At 39.5% G+C, this 18,540-nt stretch overlaps 1 protein-coding gene across 2 annotated transcripts in view; it reads right to left on the reverse strand.

Moving 5' to 3' along the window:
- Window positions 1-18,540, reverse strand: part of LOC134756116 (dopamine receptor 2) — a 161,447-nt gene that overhangs the window by 120,093 nt on the left and 22,814 nt on the right. The window lies entirely within an intron of this gene.

The raw sequence follows: 18,540 nt of genomic DNA on the forward strand, positions 1-18,540 counted from the left end.
GTTATGTTGATTTTTTTTGCTCATGTTGCGCCTGCCCGATCGTTGGTTGGGAAAGGTAACAGACTATAGAATTGCTTAATAATGATTAAGAGTCTTCCTTGATTACGTTCTTTAGTTCGTGGTAAAGCTGCTGCTGTATATACGTAATTTACTTTTTATAAACAAGTTATGAATATAAACTCGAAAACGTACTTTGAAGTCTGTCTCAACTCTTATTCTGAAATATAATTCATATTATTTGAGTTGTCTCATTTCATCGTTAACACCGATAGGTATTTTGTGGGTATAGATAAGATATTATTATATGTACACATCGTCTTCTTAGTCAGGTAGATAAGAGGCATCATAATCATGACTGTCAATACTAAATTAAAGAAGAGTTACCGCCCGCCGCCACCTGTTCAGAAGTATATAGGTATATTCCTTAGCACGAGTATACCCCACAATAGCATTAATGCGTGGCTAACCCGCTGAACCCTGTCGCCTTCACTGCCTTATCCAATTATTTCGAGTATTTCCGAGGGACTATTGACGAATACCCCTCGATGGTTTGCTCTGAGGCTCGTATGAGTCTGAGAGGTCACCCATTTAGGTATATCGGAATTCCATTTACCACTGACGAGCTACCATTGTAGAAAATTGTCTGATTTGATTAATCGTGATTAACTATTAACAGATAATGTGCAAGGATTTAATGTTACAATTAAGGATTTTTTACATGTGAATTTCTATGATTTTTTGATATCAGTGGTGTCAAAATATATTTTTTCTTGTGGAAGCAATTTTACGTTTATACAATTCTATTTTGTCAGGTTGACTACTTACTAAGTACTTAGAACTTTAATACTACTAACATAAAAATAAGAATTTGTGGATCTGTTACCTAAACACAAAACACACTGGTGTGTGTCGTGGAACACTCGGTTGGAACGAAGTTCATGTTCATGTTCATGCTCATGCTCATGTTCATGCTCATGCTCATGTTCATGCTCATGGTCATGCTCATGATCATGCTCATGGTCATGGTATTTTTTTTTTCTTTTATCTCTTTTCTCTTCTCTCGTCTCTTGTGTTCTTATGTTCTGTGTTCTCGCGTTCTCGCAGTCTTCGATTTTGTTCCGTTCCGTTTCGTTCCGTTTCGTTCTGTTCTGTTCTCTAGTATGGCTTGTGACGCCAATATATTACATTTGCATCTATCGCACTAGCATGGTATGTGACGCCAATATCATACATTTGTATCTATCGCAGTAATATGGTATGTGACGCCAATATCAAACAGTTGCATCTGTCGCAGTAATACTCGTATAGTCTGTGACGGCTAAATTTTAAACTTTTTTCCGATAAGGAACAACGTTACAAAATTTTTTGAAATCAATGGCTTAGTGATTTAACTCATTGATTTCAATATTTTTTCACTAGTTAAGATTTAAGACTTCCTAAAATCGATGTAAATAATAATATAATTTTGTTATATCACCTCTTAGGTGTGCAACTGAGTGTTCCTTTCGGGTTGTGTCTGTTGCAACTCTATGCTACCGTGCCACACCAAAAATGTTCTAATTTCAAAAATAGACTTAACGACTTATACTTATCTATGAAACAACATATAGACCTACTTTTCAACCTACCCTAAACTAAACCGCTAAACACTTATTGAATATTTCGATGTATTTAGGAACTCATTCTGAGGAGTACTACAACAGTTTTATAAAAGCTATACAAAACAAGAATTGAAAAGGCATTTCGTTTATTTCTGTTTTCGTCAACATCGTACGTCTTTTGTTCCACGGTCAAAAGCTCAATCTCAGCATCGCGACGTTTCGTTCTACCCAAGACTGACATTTTCTTTTTACAGTCTGTCAGGGTAACCTTGTTGATTTAGTGCATTTATTCCCTGAGTACCGCCATTGTACTCAGGGGCGACATTCAAGATTTAATGTCAACTTATAATGATAAAGAAGTCGTAAATAACATGACGACTATATCTGTTTTGTCTCTATTCAATTTAGGGGCAGCGGATGGGTAAGTATTAAAGCTACTGTTGGCTGATAAACCTAGATTAATTTATCAAATCAAAATTCATTATTCAGCGAACATTATCTTTGTGCGTTGTACGTCATAAAACGTCGTCATTGGCAAAATCCCTCCTGCCAAAACCCACAAGAGGGGAAAGCCATAAAAAAATAGTATGGTTTTTTTTTTAGTTCCATTTTAATTTATTTCTACTATTTTATGTCGCACAATAGTGGCGTATTTACAGTTTAAGACTTAAAACGTGATTTGTGCTAATAAGTCTAACAAATATAATGAAACAAATGACGGTTTTTGGATTTCTGGAAACACTATAAGTATTACAAAAGTGGCATTCAAATTACTTTATGAAAAATAAATTAAACAATCGCCCACGCCTTAATGTAGTTGGCTTACACAGTAAAATTTGGTAGAATGATTATTAATAGGTAGTACCTACTTCGCGTTATATTCTCTCAAAGGTTTTTTGAGAAGACCGCCTACACGTATCTTGTTGTAAATAACAAGGATTAAAATTGCTTTGGATAACTATGAGTACAGTCTTAATTTAAACGGAACATGGAAATATTTTATTTTATTTCTGAATATTTTTTTCGTATCATACAAGAATACAAGTATCATCTCATGACCTCATGACCTCACTGACACACTATCACGTCAACCCAGTTCAGAATACGCCTCCATGTCTGTCCAAACTTATTCATTTGTGATTAAATACTACCAAAATGAGTCATAGGAAGATGACATTCTCAAAACAAATAGGCGAGAGGGCCATTTTTTTTAACAATTATGACCTGCGAGAGGGCCAGGATGTAGGTATATTTCGTCATAAATCAAATAATTAAATTAAATGTCACTACAATTTACTTCAATCGTTTTAAAACTTCAACTTATTTTGTTTTTAACGGTTTTATGTGTACGTAATTATGTTTGGAACTATTTGCTAATCAAATCTAACTATTTAAAGTTGTTACATTCGTTTTTAATTTTGTAATTATTTATTTGTGCACAAAGTTGCTACCTCTATTGCTACGATTTAAGAATGAAAGTAGTTTTGGGATATTCAGACACATTAACTATTTGATTTCACTCGCTCTTTCTCTGTGCATTGTTGCCAAAGTTTGCAGACATTGAAGAAGCAACTCCGCGTCTACGGGGTCAATGGCTGCATGCCGTGAGGCCAACGCCTGCTCACCTGCTTTGGCGACACACGGACCAAATTACGGTGTCAAAAATATAAGTATATATAGCATAAATTAGGCAATAAACTTCTCTTGACTGGATCCTGAAACACATACATTGCTCGTATCCCTGATTATCTGAAATTTCTAATAATACATCATATATGTTAGTCCATATTAAATTGTTTTTGAGTTATAAACTGTAAAAGATGTCATATATTAAAGAAAACCGGGCAAGTGCGAGTCGGACTCGCGCACGAAGGGTTCCGTACCATTACGAAAAAAACAGCAAAAAATCACGTTTGTTGTATGGGAGCCCCATTTAAATATTTATATTATTCTGTTTTTAGTATTTGTTGCCATAGCGGCAACAGAAATACATCATCTGTGAAAATTTCAGCTGTCTAGCTATCACGGTTCATGACAGCACACATGACTGCCTGGTGGCAGCCAGACGGACAGACGGACGGACAGACGGACAGCGGAGTCTTAGTAATAGGGTCCCGTTTTTACCCTTTGGGTACGGAACCCTAAAAAAGTGACGAAGCCCTCCATTGGTGAAGGCCGGATCTATTACAGTTTATAATTTATACATAAAAAAACACAAATCATAATATTCAACAAAATAATTTGATTTGTTCCCAAAGTTGTGTTGTTTTTGAGTTCTTATTTTTATTATTAAGTAGGGTTTAGGACTCCAGTGAATGAACACTTAAGCAATTATCCAAGTTTGAAAAATAATTTCTCAGCATTCATTAATAATAGAAATAATTAACTGCAATTTAATCAATCCTCATTTAATAAATAAGAAAGTAATTTCTGAGATTTTTTATTACTTTCATAGTTTATTGAGTTATAGCAGAATTTGTCAAAAACTACCCAAATACCTAATGAACAATAAAACCGAACAATGAACATAAAAAACCGGCCCAGTGCGAGCCGGACTCGCGCACCGAGGGTTCCGTACTGTTTAGTATTTGTTTTTATAGCGGCAACAGAAATACATCATATGTGAAAATTTCAACTGTCTAGCTATCAAGGTTCATGAGATACAGCCTGGTGGCAGACAGACGGACAGCGGAGTCTTAGTAATAGGGTCCCGTTTTTTCCCTTTGGGTACGGAACCCTAAAAACTAGTGAATGAACGCCGCAAAACCCAGTAAATGAACATAATTCTGATCTTTTTAATCAGCATTAAAAAACATATTTAACACAAAAACTGTTTCCAGTTCATTTTAGTAGGTATGGCGAAAGCGTTTATATCTATTTATCCTCTCCATATTGATTTCAAATAGATTAGAATGTAATAAAATTATGATTATTCACCAATCCAGATGACATCCCAGCGGAACTTTGGAAGCATCTTGGAGAAAGTGGAGTGATCTTCCTTACTATACTCTTCTACAGAATACTGCTTGATGGGATACCTAATGGTTGGAAAAAGAGCTATTTAATCCCATTCTTCAAAAACAAAGGTGATATCAGGCTCTGTGACAACTACCGCGCAATTAAACTCCTATCACACACATTTAAAATATGGGAGAGAGTCATCAACAGCCGACTATTAAAAATAACCACAGTGTCGGAAAACCAGTGTGGTTTCGTAGCTGAAAAATCAACAACTGATGCGCTGTACAGCCTGAGGATCTTGTTGGAGAAGAGAAGACAAATTAAAAAAAGACGTTTATCTGGCATTCATAGACCTCGAAAAAGCATTCGACAGGGTACCACGGCAATTAATATGGCAATCACTACGGTCACAAAACGTGCCATAATACTACGTAAAAATCGTAACTGACATGACTGTACAGCAACGCCACCACCAGAGTACGATGCCCGGCCGGAATAAGCGATGAATTTGAGGTAGCAGTAGGTGTACACCAAGGGTCAGCGTTGAGCCCACTGCTTTTCAATTTCGTAATGGAGCACCTCACAGCAAAAATTCAGAAGGAGCCACCCTGGCACCTACTTTATGCGGACGATGTGGTCCTAATAAGAGATGGCCACATTGAACTCGAGGAAGTGCTTGAACGCTGGAGAACTGCACTCGAATCCGCTGGACTTAAAATTAGCCGAAACAAAACCGAGTACATGCAGTGTTCCTATTCGGTAGCCAACCAACACCAAACTGTCAGTTTACAGGACCAGCCACTAAGCAAAGTCGACCATTTTAAATACCTGGGATCTGTTGTTTCAAACGACGGAACAATCGACGCTGATATAACCCACCGAATTAACACTGGCTGGATGAAGTGGCGAGAATTATCGAGCGTACTATGTGACAACAGAATGCCAGTGCGCATAAAGGGAAAAATATATAAAACGGCTGTGCGCCCCGCCCTTACATACGGTGCTGAATGCTGGCCAGTGAAAAAAGTCCATACCACTAAAGTGCATACGACGGAGATGAAGATGCTGAGATGGGCGGGAGGTGTCACCTTGTGACAGGGTCAGAAATGAGTTCATCCGTGGCAGTTTTAAAGTCAGACCCATTGAAGAGAAACTCGCTGAAACCCGTCTAAGGTGGTATGTACACGTAATGAGGAGACCCGAGGATCATATGACCAGAAAGGTCCTCGGTATAAACACCGGTTCGAGGAATCCCGGTAGACCCCTTCAAACGTGGATGTCTGTCATCAACAATGACCTAAAGAAAGCCCAAATCAACGACACGACGACCCAGAACCGAAGAGTGTGGCGAAGATTGACGAGGAGAGCCGACCCCAAATGAAATGGGACGTGGCTAGGCAAAGAGAGAGGTTATTCACCAATAACACAGAAATTTGTTACATATTTATAAAAAAAGAGAATTAATCTTTAAAATAAGAAACAACGTACATATTTTGATGAAAAAAGGTCAGGCTCAACTTGTCATTGCATTGTTCGTGGTTACATTGTTCATACATAGAATTAGAAGAAATCTAATAAATGAACAAGCCAAATTGTTCATACATAGGCATGAAAAATCTAGTAAATGGACTATAGAAATTTGGTTTGTTCCAATACTGGGTGAATGAATCAGATTCGTTTTCTTTGCAGAATCACAAAAAACAAGCTCAATACCATTTCGTTTACATATAAATTTAGAAAAAAAAAATGTAGACGACACCAGTAAACACACCGTTCATTTCCTGGTTTCAGAACATTTTATAAACCAGTAATGAAACTATAAAAAATAAAGACTTAATCGCATAATACTCCGACAAAGTGTACATTTATAGAAGGTTTAACTCTTAGTCTAACCAAATAACCAAACTTTGTACAGGTAAACATTAAATAAGCACTTCATATGTTGCTGCAAACGTACACTTTTTTATCAGGATCTAATTTTTCCATACAAAACTTCATAACCAGAAACACGTAAACTTCAAACGCCAGTCACATTCAAACTGGTCGAAAATAAATTTATCACGGGTTGCCATTGTATAGGAAATATAGATTTATTAAATACGACGTGGTAGAAATTGCTATATTTCTTATTTTAGAAAAAGAAACGTGAAGAACGCGAAGAAGAAATGTTCATTCACTGGGGGGTGTTCATTCACTGGAGGGTTAACCCTAATTATATTAACATCAAAGCTCAGTTTGTGTTTCTGCAACTATTTAAAAGGATTTTTTCTGCTACTTAGTTATATGTAGTTTTATTACAAATAAAATATTTATTAAGTACTAACTTAAAGCGGATGATAATGGAGAGAAGTATCCTTAAAATAAGGAAGATACATAAAATTAACAGCAAAAAAATTAGGCAAAAGACCAGAGTAGTCGATGCTCTCACACAAGCTTTATCCCTAAAATGGCGCTGGGCTGGCCACATATCACGCTATACTGACAAGAGGTGGACCATAGAAACAACAAAATGGAGAGGACCACCAGGAGGGCGGCGCGCTGGCCGGCCGCAGCAGCGTTGGGCTGATGACCTATCCCAGGCTGTGGGAAAGCAATGGATGGCAATAGCTTCAAACAGAAGCAAATGGATTGAGTTGGAGGAGGCCTTCACCCAAAGAGGGGTTCACCACTAAGCAAATTAAGATAGATTCAACCTACAAATGTAACCTAAACTTAGTGTGAATAAACGGCTTTTTTATTTATTTTATTTTAACTTAAAGCGAAATGTATACAAAATTAAAACGAGCTTAGCGAAGCGCAAGGGCAATACCTACCTTTTTTCGAACGTTTTTTTTCAACCCCCATAACTTGGGCTTGGATTATACCAGATAAACAAAATTCTCGGGATATGATCGCTTGCATCAGAAATTAAAGGGAATCCAAAACGTACGTGAAAAATCGTAAAGACGTTAAATTGAAAAAAGATTTCTCTCTTCCCGGGGTATAGGATTGACCATTATTTCATACACATTTGTTGTTAATGTTCATTTTTCTTCGTATAAGCTCCTTAAAGGAAGGAAGGCGTCTATTTCAACTACTGAGTTTCCAAAGAAATATCCACATGATTTCGGACACTTGCCATATTTTGTAGGGCCTACTTGATACTTACTACTCAATAGCGCAACTTGCACATACGTTGAAATTTTCAATCAAACGTTGCAATTATTATTTCTAGTCGATGTTAAAGACCTGCGCCGGCGCCTAGGCATAGTGAACGCCATCTTGTCACTAGAAACTTGTGTTGAGATCGAGGAGATACGAGCGGGCGACACTAACAAACATGAAGATTATTTGGTGTTTTACAACAGCCCTGACTTCGTCACGGGCCGGGTCGGCGGGAGGCAGGTGGGTGACTATATGAGGAGATACGAGCGGGCGACACTAAGAAACATGAAGATTATCTGGTGTTGGACAACAGCCCTGACTTCGTCACGGGCGGGGTCGGCGGGAGGCAGGTGGGTGACTATATGAGGAGATACGAGGGGGCGACACTAGCAAACATGAAGATTATCTGGTGTTGGACAACAGCCCTGACTTCGTCACGGGCCGGGTCGGCGGGAGGCAGGTGGGTGATTATATGAGGAGATACGAGCGGGCGACACTAACAAACATGGAGATTATCTGGTGTTGGACAACAGCCCTGACTTCGTCACGGGCGGGGTCGGCGGGAGGCAGGTGGGTGACTATATGAGGAGATACGAGCGGGCGACACTATTTTATACTTTAAACACATGTGTAATTTTTAAATAAAAATGTAATAGAAAAAAAAACGACTAAATAAAGTTTTCTTTATACTTAAGGATACATTCTTTTAAGTACACATAATTATGTATGTACATCTAACTACTTATCTCAATAAACACCACAAAATTAAGTCTATGAACACCCGAAAATTTGTATTCCGATTAGGTACATTTTTGATCTTGGCGTTCCCGATGTCATTTTATACGAGCCTGGCATCCGCTTTGGCTATATCGCGCTAATGCCTATAATTAGCGCAAGCACTAGTTTCTGTCATAATCAGGCATTGTAAACTGCGAGCGAAATCCATTGAAATGACGTATGACAACTAGTTACAACCCTAGTACTTCAATGGATTTCGCTCGCATTATTACGATGCCTGGTCATAATTATGACATTTCAACGAAATGTACCTATACAATGGTTATGCTTTCGCTATTACTCCCAAGCTCCCGAGACACAAAGACTTAATCGGAGCGATGATTTGTAGAAGTGATTACGCTGCAACCTTATTTACTTTTATAGCGTCATCCCCCGGGAAATGTTGCGGAAGCATTTCCTAAACAATTCCTTTCACGGTCGCTGGAAATCGTTAGCTTAATTTCCTTCGGGAAGTCCATGATATTACACATCTTAGGTCCATGATAGGTTGACGTGACTTCGTTCATCATTTATTTACGGGAGCGGGAATTCATTCAGATATGTACCATTTCTGCGTTTAAGAGTCCCCGGCAAGCTCGGCCGAATTGCACCATAGCAAACATATAAGAGACAAATTTTTAAACCGGAAAGTTCACTACGTCTTTCGATACACCAAGGCAATTAGATATTTCTACGTCTTTTGAAGTTCGAATTCGAATCGATTAAAATACATTTTTGTTTAAAAGAAAATTGTATTGTGATAATCAGATTTCAAGTCAAACAACACACTTGCTTCTTAATCCAACATGACCAGTAAAACACCGGGAAATTAGAATAAACATTTTTTATTTGTGATATATTTGTTATAGGAACAATTTTTAAACCTTCGAAATTTTGTTTAAAGTGATAAACAAAGATAATTAACAAGTTACCTATTTATGAAAAATAAAAACGTGCTCTTCTTTGAACCGTCAACTAATACTCATCGAAATTTATACTTCTAACAAACGCAAACACAATGCGATTGCGTTGTTTTATCACAGAGTCCTAGTTTAAACTTACAAAACATTATATCCGCGCTCCCGAGCACGCAATTCCATCTCGCTCTCTTATGCTTAGTGAGATTGAGAGAAGAACACGAACTTACTGCCCTTACTGGGCCTAAACTCGCGATGTTGCTATGTAACTATGAAAGTCGGCTTCAATATTCGGAAACCACTTTTGACTACTCATTGGTTTCAGATTGAGCCAAAATTTGGCACAGTTATGAAAGATAATAGACAGCTCGATGTAATAATATTATTATGACATCGAGCTGATCTGATATTTGGGACAGGAGATGGCCATAGGAACTGGCAATAAAGTTTATATTTATTTATTTAACAACATTACACAGCTACTAGTATGAATTTATATATCAAACGTTAAAGTTACTAATTAAGTAATATTTTGCTTTTATTTATGACTACTGTTCGTCAATTATTTTATGTATAAACTACCTATGTAATACTTTGAAAAAGGACCCTCTCTTCATTCCGATCGCGCGCTGAATATGAAATCGACAAGAAGTGACAAATTATCCGCGGACTACAGAATGACGAATGAGCCGTGGAAACGTTTCATTAAACATGCAACGCAACTTCGCAGCTAAATTAAAATAAATGACGATCAATCTTTTGAATGGTTAAAATTTTTTTCATCACACTTGCTCGTAAAAGACGTTCATGCAGTGTACAAAGGCCTAATATTGTTCCCGCGGGAGTTATGGTGAAAAAAGCTATCTTCCTAGAGAGTTATAGCTTTTTTTATTATGTCACTAATTCCTGCCTGCAGTTTATCCACATGTGTGGCAAATTTTGAGTTATTTCCTTATGTTGGCTGGTACAAATGACTTTTACATGATGATTTTGAATGATAAATATTTAAATAACATTCATTTTTAATTTTTTGTTTATTTCATGTCAAAAAGAAAGTTTTATTAAACAAAAAACTTAGTACATAATAACGAACAAAATAAATAAAGTAAACATTAAACTTAAAACTAAACAATAAGTAATAAATCTTAAAGTAAACTTATATATCTCCTTCCCCTTGACTCCATCCAACGGCGGGCAGTTCGTATTGTCGGCAATCCCGAACTTACTGACGGCTTAGAACCTCTTAGTCTTCGGAGAATGTGGAATGAGTTGCCTCCTGAGGTATTTCCTTTGTGCTACGACATGGGATTCTTCAAGAAGCGAGTATTTAGGGTTCTCAAGGGTCGGCAATGCTTAAGTGGCTCCTGTGATGTTGCTTATGTCCATGGGCGACGATGACTGCTTCCAATCAGGCGGCTCGTCTGCTCGTTTGCTGACTATATCACATAAACAAAAAAAAATGCTCCCCAGGTCACCTTCATGCGTTATGGTGCCCAGAAGGCTGGCAGCGTTACCTTTTTGAATGGCCAGGCTTATCCTCTAGCCGAGATAGCTGCCAGCCCTCCGGTCACCTGAAGTTTCAATAAGGCGTTGGGAAATTTCCTTGAAAAAGGTTTTTGCGCTAGGCCCCACGGTCCCAGTTTTTCTACGTCAAACGGCGCAGATATGTACTCGTAGCCCTCGCCGAGGACAGCAGCTCGTCAATATGGGAGCCACGGCGGTAGCGGTGGGGCTCATTGGTTTTGACCCCCAGTCGCAGACTGGTAGCGAGTGCTAGAATCGTTCTTTCTAGGAGGGTGCCTATGTTGGGGGATGGCAATGCATGGAGCCAGAGCCCGAATAGAACTCTGGCTCCGATACAGCTAGAGAAGGCGAGCGCGCATGCAGAGCGCTCGGCTTTGAGCATTATCAATGTGCGTTTAAAGTCGCTCTGCAGAGGGGCTCATACCAAAGTTTTTTTGAATGAACGAAGGCTGAGATTGGATTTTCCGGACAGGCATGCGTCCAAGCATATTTGGCCTCGTTCTGTATTTTGATGCAGCTATTGTCGGCGGAAGGGCAAACAATTTTACTGGCGAGATCTTGCGTGCTGTGACTTTATATAAGGACGGAGTCTAGGGGTTCGATGAGATGAGGGTATTTCCAAATAATATGTATGTGAATTTGAATAACAAAACTTCCGTGAGATACAGACATATTAAATATACCTATATTAATAACGGGTCACTGACACCGCGCCGGTCCGTCACCGTCAACGCAAGTTCCTGATGACACTCCTCGGTACGGAGTGAAACATGTCGAGCGTTTTTCGACTTAAAATACGTGAGTGACCCGTTATATATATGTGAATTTGGGCATAAAAAGGACAAAATGTAATGATTACTTATGCCATATGTGTGCACTGATTTTTAGAAGGCGTTCCGAATAAGCTCTGTGAGTATAGATGTTCGCTAATGATAGGTTCTATGGATTCCGGGAGGATTGGAGCACCAAGGAGTTTCAGGGAGGTTTTTTTCTATGATTTTGATATTAGGAGCTAGTGTTGAAATTTAAAATAATGCTTTGCAGTCGGGCTAGCACATGATTGGCGCGAGAGTATCTCGCCGCGACATAGACTACCCGTCCCTCTTTAATTCATACAGTTAGTAAAAGAGGTATTTATCTCGCGGAGAGATATTGTCGCGCCAATCATGTGCTCGGTACAGGTCGGTAGTGGGAAGAGGTTGATTTATAAAAACTTCGCATTTTGTAGTTTTAATTTTAATTGATTTGGTTGGATTTTGTCTGATATTTTACAGTTAGTATTTTTCTTACGTTGGTGTGGTGAAAAAAATTTGTGTTTCTCTCGTTGGCAAAATTTGTTTAATGTGCGGAGTAGATAAAGTAGACTTCTTTCTAGACGGTAGCATCAATTTGCTTCCTATACAGCTTCTTATAGCACTATTAGGCTGTGTAACTGCGCCTTTTTCGCGTTGAGTAAACGTTAACAGGACATTTATTCGACTGTTTCTATATCATTTATAGCACCAAAAAGCAAAATAAGAACGTGCTCTCAACTTTAATAGCACATATGTAGATTTGCTAGTTGGGTAGGCAGTTGAAATTTTCACTGATGATGTATTTTTGTTGTCACTAAATATTATAGTGGGGCTCCCATACAATAAACGTGATTTTTTTGCCGTTTTTGCGTAATGGCACGGAACCCTTCGTGCGCGAGTCTGACTCGCACTTTGCCGGTTTTTATTTTATTTAAATCTAAAAGTCGAATGACCATAAGATTTGAAATAGTAGATCCAGTATATTATAATAATTCCAGCAAGAACCACAAAAGACCCAACGGGCGGTTTATAACCTATTTATTTTGATTCTTAATATAAAACCACCGTGTGTTAAAACTCAATTTATGCAGAGTAAGAGCTGCTGCTGAAACTAGTTGTTATTATAATATCCTTACTTTCAGCATAATTTCTCATATTCCTATGATTTTATCAAAACTTATGCAAAATGTAGCTAAAGCGATGACAGCTAAGCTGGAATTAAGCTCCGCTCTCACAGAGACTAGTCGATCTCGATATCGAAGTACTTGAAATGAGTTTTCAGGAACTTAGAAATTATCTTTCGTTCCACAGCGACGGAAAATATTGCGAGGGAAACTGTTGTTGGCTTCCACTACTGAAATCGCAATAAAGAACTAATCTCACTCTTAGGAAGTTGTGCCACTTGTCAAAACTTAGTTATCCAAGTATTTCAAGTTGGTTGAGTTATTACAATGAACTTACAAAAGTCAACCGTGCATAGCTAAACTGTTTAATATATTTCGCAAAATTTGTTAGACTTATGTAGGTTTAAAGTTCCAACCTTGTACAGTCACCTGCAATAATATGTTACAGAACGACCCATTTATTTATTCGTATGTCATAATATTGTTCAGTCGTTTTTAAATATATTCTAAGGTTCTGTATCCATTGGATTACGTCACTGTCGAGGGTAAACAAGTCTGCAGGGTTTGCGTCGTATTTGGTAAGTGGGCAGTACTGAATGATGTGCTCGATGTCCTGCACAGGAGCCCCACAATCGCACTTTGGAGACTATCCATCCACATTTGTGCAGGAATGCTCGTGAGCGACCACAGTCGGTTTTCAACCTATTCAGTTGGCACCATTATTTTCTAGGCAATGAGAAGCCAGGTGGTTTTACTGTAGGGCTGATAGTAATCTCAATATTTTTTTCAAAAATGTTTACGATTGAACTATGCTATGGGTGATCCTTATTTCAATCAATATTTTTTCACTGATATGTTAAAGATTGTTTGACCTAGCCATGACGTTAATTGATATATTTCCATGTAGATTACTCTACCATCATTTAAACGATATCTAAATCAAGTGTTTAATTTTTTTAAGCTATAGTCTAAGACGCAGCTAAGAAGTCAATTAGACAGCTATGAATTGACTTTTATACATATATATGATTACACAGGCTATTAGTTAAACGGCAGGATTTAAGGGACCCACTGATTACCAGTCCGCCGGACGATATCGGCCTGTCAGTTGTTCGGAACTGTCAAATTTTTGTTCTAACTGACAGGCTGATATCGTCCGGCAGACTGATAATCAGTTGGCCCCTTTATTAGTTTCGTAAATAAAAGGGTCAATTCAAAACTGTCAAAATTGACTTCTTAACTTACAGCGACTATAATTGGGTTTTTATTGCTGTGTAACGTGCCTTTATTTATATTGTGACACATTTGAAGGATGTCTGCCTTTATTTATGACACGTTTGTAGGAGGATCTAAAAATGTATCGAGATGACCTGGACATAAATTAAACTTTATTTTAGGACATTTCGTGATCTAAAATTTTGCAATTACTGGTTTGTAACCCGTTTATAGTGAAATCTGGTTTTCCCTAGTTAAAACTAAGTAGTTTTCTGAAACGTCATGGTAAAAAGGCGTTTTTACTATATAGGTATAGTTAAGGGTCCCAACACTGAGCATGGCCCGATATGCTCTAGACCCGTTTATTAATAAATGAGGGAGGTGGCAGTTGAAGTAATAAGTTTTCCGTAAGTACTGAGCTATTATTTATGCAGTGACCTAGATCACGGAACTTATAATATAACATGCCTTACAGTAGAAAGCCGTTCAGCAAGACAAACTGCCACAGCCGCGCCCGCAATAGGTACCTATCGCTTAGTAAAAGACAATTTATCTTATCAATGACAATTTGTTTACATTAAAATGCGAAACACGCCACCTCCTTTAAAGTAGCTGCCTCAAGTGACTGGCATTAATATATTTTCTAAAATATTTACACCTACTTAATTCCGAGAACTTTAGCATTCCTCATTAAAGGGGCCCGTAACTTTTCAATCTACTTTATATGAGTTTTAATTAAATACCTTTAAGTACTTGCTGAAGTTGATACGACTTATAATATATAAGTAATATGCGTATGTAAATAACTACGTAGTAGAAATACTAATAAATACTTACTAAATAATGCCACACAGTGGCCGAGTCTAATTCTAGCGTAACTGATAGTGGTAAAATTCAATGCAAAGAGGCGGATATTACAGTTACTTGATTTTTTACAGACCCCGTGACATCTCGTGCACAGAGAATTAAAAGAGAAATCTATATGATATTCAAAAATGGATATTGCGAACGAATTTTACATGAGGCTTATTTTGATTGTAAGATAAGAACACATGTACATTAATTAGAATTAATTAATTATTAATTGAAGGATCATAAATTGGATTTGGATTTGATTTTGGTATGATCTGTCAGCTGTCAACAGCGAAATTTCTGGTTGAAGAAATGCATGCAGCATCATATCCATAACAAATCCAGATCTTATTCATAACATGTCTGCGCGAATACTGGTACTGATTCTTCCACTTGTACTGTGCCGACTTAGTTGCTAGAAACAAATAAAGCATTGATCTTAATTATGCGGTACGTGCTATTGTAAATAATAGATGTACAGGGTGCAGGGGCGTATTTACCCTAGGGCCAAGGGGGCCATGGCCCGGGGCGGCAGGCTGCGGGGGGCGGCGCAGGCCGCCGCTGGCTTTCAGTTTTGGGTGGTGAAAAATGGGAAAAATTTGAAATGAAAAATTTTTTTTGTAGGTTTACTTACTGTTACCTACTAGACATAATTTGATTTAAAGTAAGTAACTATTCGTTGTCTACTGCCAGTGGTCACATTACAATTTTTACAGCGCGTTTTCGCTCCTTTGCCTTCTACCTTCTTTACCCACGTCGGATTGTCGTCGAGCTCTCATGATGTCGCCCCGTGTCGTCGCTCTTCACATCGCCTTAAGGCCGCGGGCTCCCGTTAATGCTTTTTAACGCTGCATGCTCGACGTCGGCATAAATAAACGTCGTGAGCGACGTCTAGGTGCCGGCCATTGCGTCAGCAGCCGCTACATCGTGTACGGTGTCCGTGCCTCTGTGGCGCACAGCGTCCAGAAACTGACGCCGACGACAACCGGAAACCGTACACTATAAATATGGAGTATAGAATTCAGAGGTGGCGAACGGGGCGGTCGGAGCCTTGCACAAGAAACAAAGCACGTTTTTTTAGTGGGTACTAAATTTTCCATGAAACGCTGTGTTCATTTAGTGAACATTGCAGTGCTCAGCAAACATTGATCAATAAACGCAAAAATCATATTAAATTATAGAACTCATAGTAACTACTAGGTATTGAATAAAATTAAGTTCGGACACGACACGACATGGGGTTAGTTGTTTCAAACGGACCGCTGGCAGGGTATTGAGACTTGAGACTATGACCCTAAGGATGTCAAATGGGAGCGCTCCACGTAAGGCCGAGATACTGCAGAGCAATGGCTCTGCGAGCTGTAGACCTCGCGTTAAGCTTAGAAAATGTAAAAGTGAAAAATACTTAGTTCGTTGAGTCATTATCACAGTGAACTCACAATGGTCTTAAGTGACATGTAGACGCTTTTGGCGCTTAAGTGTTCCCCCACATATATCGACGCGGAATCGGCAAAATCCGATAGAAAAAAGCTTTACGTCTGCACAATAAAAGAGAAAAAGTCATCATTCGGCTCGGCTCACATCGGCCGGCGCCTACCGACGCGTCGACGGCTTTTTCGCTCTTATTGCGCAGACATAAAGCTTTTTCCTATCGGCTTTTGCCCAATACGAGTCCATATATCTGGGGAGACCCTAAATCCTTTATGCCAGTTTCCGTATTTCGAAAAATTTCCTACAACTGGATCGACCAAAAACTCATTAAATAGAATCTGGTCACAAAATTTCACGAGAATCGGTTAAGATTTGCGACCTGTAGAGGAAAACATCTGGGGCCCTATTCGAGATGCACAACTGTCATTTTCGGCTTCAACATCAGTTCAACAGTGGAATGAATCATTTGTTCATCAACTGTGGAAAGTGTCATATTTGGTACAACCAAAACTCATTCATTGAAAAAATTATGCAACAAAAATCAACTTTGTTTTCTTACTACTATACGGTTTAAAATGGCTCTGAACTCGGCGTGGTTCGGTTTGGTTTCGTTGTCACCTAACTGTGTATTGCTAATGTCAAATTTACCTATTCGACAACACACGATCTCTTCCATTCAACTGAAGTTCAACACGAAACGTCACTTAACGCATGTCAAATACCGCTCCTGGACATACGAAAGCAAAATCATCATCATCATCATCATCATCATGTCAGCCGATAGACGTCCACTGCTGGACATAGGCCTCCCCCAAGGCTCGCCACTCCGACCGATCCTGTGCCGCTCGCAACCACCGAATTCCCGCGACTTTCACCAGGTCGTCGCTCCATCTCGTTGGAGGCCTACCGGCAGTTCGTCTTCCGGTACGCGGACGCCACTCCAGAACCTTCCGGCCCCACCGGCCATCAGTTCTGCGAGCAATGTGCCCCGCCCACTGCCACTTAAGGTTTGCAATTCTGCGAGCTATATCGGTGACCCTAGTTCTACTGCGGATATCATCGTTTCTGACTCTATCACGCAGAGAAACCCCGAGCATAGCTCTCTCCATTGCCCTTTGCGTGACCTTGAGCCTTCTTATGAGGCCCATCGTTAGCGCCCACGTCTCAGATCCGTATGTCATCACTGGCAACACACACTGGTCAAAGACTTTTGACTTAAGACACTGCGGCAATTTGGACGAAAAGATACTGTGGAGCTTCCCGAACGCTGCCCAACCGAGTCGGATTCGACGAGTGACCTCTTTCTCGAAGTTGGACCTACCTAACTGGACTGTTTGTCCTAGGTATACATAATCGTCAACAACTTCGAGCGCAGAGCCTCCGATTAATACGGGAGTTGGCACAACATGGACGTTAGACATGATCTTCGTCTTGTCCATGTTCATGAAAGCAAAATGCCCGAGTTAAAACGGAGACCTTCGCATACGCTTCGGTCATAAAAATAATGGTAGACTAAAAGGTCAGGTTGTGAGCCCTGAAAAGCTTAAAAGTCGCGCCTTCCAGAAGACCCGAAGCATTCCAGTATTTCCAGCAAGTCGCGCCTTCGTTTCGCGTTCGCTATAATTTGAGCGAACGCCAAAGGTCGAGTAGCAGGAGAGCCAAGATCACATGCTCTCACATCACATCTCCCCTCCTTTCAACTCGGTCTTCGGAATTGCATGGAAGCGCTTTATGCGGAGCTCGGCCTTTGGTATCACGTGTCACTTTAACTTGGTCATTGTTCCAATCCCAACATTGATTTATCCCACCTAGACCTTTGGCTTTGCACGGAAGAGCGCCGCAATTGAACGATCCGGGACTTTGCAGTATTTAGTTATTCTGTGGCAGCACTATGCAGAGCTCGTCTCTCTACTTGGCCATAGGTTTTTGTCCCAGCTCAGATCCACTGAAGCTCGACCTTTAAGTCTCTTGGGCCCGCAGATTCATATTCGTAGCCTTCAGCCTCCCTTAGACATAACCAGTGCTTTAAGCTCTGTTCTTCTGCAGTCCGGCCTTCAGCCTCACAGGGCAGCACATCGCAATCGGACGCTCCGGGCCTCCACCCTTATACAGAGCTCGGCCGTCGGCCTCGCTCACAATTGGCTATAGGTTTTTTTTTTATACTACGTCGGTGGCAAACAAGCATACGGCCCGCCTGATG

The sequence above is a fragment of the Cydia strobilella genome, chromosome 1, assembly GCF_947568885.1.
Source record: "Cydia strobilella chromosome 1, ilCydStro3.1, whole genome shotgun sequence".
Lineage (NCBI taxonomy): Eukaryota > Metazoa > Arthropoda > Insecta > Lepidoptera > Tortricidae > Cydia > Cydia strobilella.